General features: G+C 32.9%; 1 long non-coding RNA gene across 1 annotated transcript; it reads right to left on the bottom strand.

The window, feature by feature from the left end:
* Nucleotides 1–4031: 4031 nt before the first annotated feature.
* Nucleotides 4032–4907, bottom strand: LOC141386612 (uncharacterized). Its single transcript, XR_012408419.1, has 4 exons — nt 4543–4907; nt 4278–4440; nt 4120–4213; nt 4032–4052 (listed from the first exon to the last, which is right to left on the bottom strand). It is a non-coding gene; the product is annotated as an uncharacterized lncRNA (long non-coding RNA).
* Nucleotides 4908–5158: the final 251 nt, after the last annotated feature.

Genomic DNA, 5158 nt, shown 5'->3' with positions numbered 1-5158 from the left:
GTTCGCTGCTGAAGGAGCTTTTAATCGTTACCACCAAAAAATTCAACGCATAATTGAAAATAGCATTGGTATTCTTAAAGAACGATTCCCGTGTCTAAACTATATGAGACTTCAACCTAGATTTGCTGGAAAGGTAGTAATTATTTGCGTAATTTTGCATAATATTGCCTGTAGTATTAGAACAAGTGAAAGAAACAATAACCATCCTGAAGACAGGGACAGTGAATTCGGGGTAAAGTATGTGGAAATAAATGAAGAAGAAAACAGTATTATAAGAAACGGAAATCATTCGAATGAAAGGCTTTCTTCTTTGCTACAATATCTTTCTTAACGTCAATGTAAATTCTTGAAGTATTATTATTGTTTCCTTTTTTTTTATTTATTATTGTTTATTATTGTTTTCTTTTTAGTTTTATCAAAGTACAATTGTGTTTTAGCTTCAGTTAATATTATAAATAATAAAATCCATTTAATACTCTATTCTAATTCATTTATTCGTTTTTTTATTAAAACCAAAAAAAAAAATACTTATGTTACTACTCATCTAAACAAGTAATATTCGATGAGTCAGAAATAGTTAAAGTTTCTGTCACATTAATTTCACGAGTTATGTCTGATGTTGGCAAGTTTAGCTTTTTCTCCAATTCAAAGCATTGCAGTTTTCTATAGTAAACTTCAACCTGTAGGAGTTCTAAACGAAGTATCGTGTCTCTATCCATAGTTTTTCTTGGAAGCCTTGTAGAGTTCTTTTTGTTAGAGGTTCACTTGGCTGCTTGGTAGAGCTTCTTCTCTTCCTCGGATTTGGAATAGGGGTAGGAGGTATTTCGTCTGTCGGCGATGCTATACAATCATTCAGGATTGATTGTAGATTTTCAGAATTCCCATAGTTTTCCGGTAAATTCAGGCCATCTTCAACAACGGAATCCGATCCTATAATATCAAGTATAGCCAAATATACTTCGTTTAGAGCGTTGTCCACCGTGGTGCAATGGTATGCACACCCGCCTTGCACGTTGAAGGTCATGGGTTCGATTCCGACATACAAAATTGTTGCACAACAATTATTGAAAAACACTGGATAAAAGCATATTTTTAATTATTTTAATCCAGAATTCGTATTTTTTCAATTTTTGCCATTATTTAATTAACACATTCATGATAGTGGCAGTTCCATAGCACAATGGAGTCAATTGCACTGTCTTCTTAGAAATTTCCAGTCACATCGGATGTTTTTCATAATTAGTAACATCTTCTGAATGTCTTTGATGTATAAAAGTGTAATTTATTTGATTAAATTTGTTGATTTTGTCTAAAAACACAAACACTTAGAAATTTCGCTTTCTTTTTACAACAATTAGGGCACACAAGGTGTGAAAAAGACCCTTCAGTGCTGCCAAATTCAATCACATTGTTCATTATAGGAGGATGTTCTCTCGAGAAAAATCTATTCCGCGAGAGTTGTATTTTCTCCAATTCAAAGCATTGCAGTTTTCTATAGTAAACTTCAACCTGTAGGAGTTCTAAACGAAGTATCGTGTCTCTATCTGCTTGGTAGAGCTTCTTCTCTTCCTCGGATTTGGATTTTCAGAATTCCCATAGTTTTCCGGTAAATTCAGGCCATCTTCAACAACGGAATCCGATCCTATAATATCAAGTATAGCCAAATATACTTCGTTTAGAGCGTTGTCCACCGTGGTGCAATGGTATGCACACCCGCCTTGCACGTTGAAGGTCGTGGGTTCGATTCCCCGGCCAAACAACATCAAACAATTTTCAACGGTGGCAAAATACCCCTCAGTAATGTTGGCGACATATCCTAAGTATTTCAGCCTTGAAAAACTTCTCCACAAGTGGTGTCTTAAGACACGCCGTTCGGACTCGTCGATAAACAGTTGGCTCCATATCATTGAGCTAATCAGCCCAATCATGAATGAAAATTCCGTGCGGAATTTCTCTCTTTTCCCTTCTTTGCTATCACAAACAAAAAATCCGCATGGAAAAAAATTCGGATGGAGAAAAAGTAGGTATCATGAACGCTCTCAAACATGTGTTTTCCTCCAAAAAAATCTCCCTTGCAAAACTGAAGGGAGTTTACAAAAAATCTTAGTATTTCCCACAAACTTTGTACAAAACATGCAAAATAAACACTTTTGTTGGGATGTTATACTAAAATCTTTTACTTGTTGTTGGAAATTTTTTAAAAATTGAACAAATTTTACAAAATAACACACTTTGCAAACTCAGTCACTCTCTACTTTTTGTACCGATCAACGATGGGATGAGAGAATTTTGGACATACAAAATTGTTGCACAACAATTATTGAAAAACACTGGATAAAAGCATATTTTTAATTATTTTAATCCAGAATTCGTATTTTTTTTTCAATTTTTGCCATTATTTAATTAAAAACACTCGTTTCTAACACATTCATGATAGTGGCAGTTCCATAGCACAATGGAGTCAATTGCACTGTCTTCTTAGAAATTTCCAATCACATCGGATGTTTTTCATAATTAGTAACATCTTCTGAATGTCTTTGATGTATAAAAGTGTAATTTATTTGATTAAATTTGTTGATTTTGTCGAAAAACACAAACACTTAGAAATTTCGCTTTCTTTTTACAACAATTAGGGCACACAAGGTGTGAAAAAGACCCTTCAGTGCTGCCAAATTCAATCACATTGTTCATTATAGGAGGAATGTTCTCTCGAGAAAAATCTATTCCGCGAGAGTTGTATTCCGCAAGAATATTCATGATTGGGCTGATAATGAATCGGGGTGCACTCATTGATATGAGAGAAGTCTCCCTTGTCCCATCTGGGATGTTTGTGGAACAATTATTATCCTTTCCACCAGCAGTCCCCGTTTTTCGAGCGTTGTCTCTTTTAGCCTATAATTACGAAAATTCAGTTTACTGGTAAAATTTTGACAACTGCAAGGTCACTTTGTAAACCGGCTTTCCAATTATTTAGCAAAAAACCTGTTTACAAACATGTTGTTTATTTATGATTAGAAGGTGTTCCATCAATCATACCAAACGTCAGCAATTGTTAACAATAATATCTTAACTTACTTAGCTGGCCTTTTACAGAACCATAAGCCGAACTAAGAAAAAATCTCCAATCCTCTCTGTTTGCTGCCGTATTTTCCCAATCTGGGATATGTAGCTTTCTGATACCTCGTTTGACTTGTTCGATCCAACGAAGCTTTGGCCTTCCAGATCTGCGAGAACCTCCATGCGGCCCGTATTTATACGCCTTTTTAGCGAGTTCATCATCACTCATTCTTATAACATGGCCTAGCCATCGCAATCGTTGTATCTCGATTCGTTCAACAACATTGATGTCATTGTATAGTTGATATAGCTCGTTGTTCATACGACGCCGATATTCGCCGTCAACACAGATTGGCCTTATCTGCTTGAGCAAGTACCCATGCTTCGGAACCATACATTAGCACGTTTAGTATCAGTGTTTTCTAAAGTAAAATGAACGAATTTGTTCATTATTGCAATGAAACTTCTTCATTGATGCAATGAAATCTCTTCATTAATGCAATGAAACTTCTTCATTGATGCAATGAAATATCTTCATTAATGAAATGAAACTTTTTCATTGATGCAATGAAACCTTTTCATTAGTGCAATGAAACTTCTTCATTGATGCAATGAAACTTCTTCATTATTGCAATGAAATACTTTCATTAATATAATGAAATTCTTTCATTAATACAATGAAATACTTTCATTAATGCAATGAAATATTTTCATTAGTGTAATGAAATACTTTCATTAATGTAAAGAAATACTTTCATTAATGCAATGAAGCCTTACGTTGGCTCAAAATCAATGATACATTTCATTGATGTAACGTAAGATTTCATTTATTTTATGAAGTCATTTCATACTCACATAATGCATAAAAATTAAGTCAACGCTAAATATGTTTAATTCATTTTATTGCAATTAGTTTTGACCATAGATACAATACGTCATTTTTGATTTCTTAGTTATTAACTAAATACATTAATGATACCATTGGTCGTTGTCATCTGTAAGTAAAATTGAAAGAATAAACAATTTGTTACTGAAAAACTGGTTTTCTACACAATAACTTACCTTCATATTTTGCCGCTCAGTCATCCCCTGTGTACTTCCATGATGTTGGGATACAGCATACAAAGTTCACATAAAACAACTGTACATATAAAAACTGCATGAAAGAGTTTTAGTTTAATATTTGTATTTTCTTTTCACATTAAACACTTCATACCTACTTTCAACGAAGTTTATGATCCTATTGAGCGTTGTCACCATAAGGTAAAATTGAAAATCATAAAAACTGTTAGTAATTTATTTGTCTTTATTTGTCGCTGGACACCAAACTCTTGGCATTTTCTCCGTCATTCCATTCTTCTTTAGATTTTCTATTGCTTGCATCTATTACAAAGAGAAAAACCAAATAAATGTAAATTCACTTATATAAACAAATGAATACATAAAACTTAACAGAAATAGTTTGTCCAATATTTACATACTTACTTTTCTAAGTTAAAAACACGAATCGTAAAATTTTTATTCATCCGCACTTGGCGGCGTTATAATGTCAACTAAAACAATGTTGTTGACAATTTGCTGATCAACTTTTTGGCAGACAGGGTTGTTTTGCTTAATCTTGTTTTCTGCTTGTTAAACGCACACACGCACATTCACACCGCACAGCTGGAATTTACTTCATAACAACAATGAAATACATAACAAGGAACGACAGAGAATAACATACCGAGAGAATAAGCCTTGATACCCAAGTAGAAAAAATGAGACAAACATTTTAATGAGAATGAATATGTATGTATATCAAAGCCAATCGCTAGTAAAGCAAGTAAGGAATTTTTGTACAGTTACGCTTTTAGAGACGTATGTATATATGTATATTTGATGTATGTGATTCTATACACACATACAGTTAGTCAACTAAATTATTGCAAAACCAAAATTATTACAAAATTTTAAATAAAACATCATGTTATTGGTATAAATAAATATCATTATTAATACTTTTGTTAACAATACAATTCTTACACATGTTTATTAATATAATAAAATAAAAAGTAGCTAAATTTCACTAAACATTTTCTTAAAATTAACAAAAATGAGT

The sequence above is a fragment of the Musca autumnalis genome, unplaced genomic scaffold (assembly GCF_047663935.1).
Source record: "Musca autumnalis isolate F117 unplaced genomic scaffold, ASM4766393v1 scaffold_5, whole genome shotgun sequence".
In the NCBI taxonomy this organism is placed as follows: Eukaryota; Metazoa; Arthropoda; class Insecta; order Diptera; family Muscidae; genus Musca; species Musca autumnalis.
This window is presented reverse-complemented; position numbering and strand designations above follow the sequence as displayed.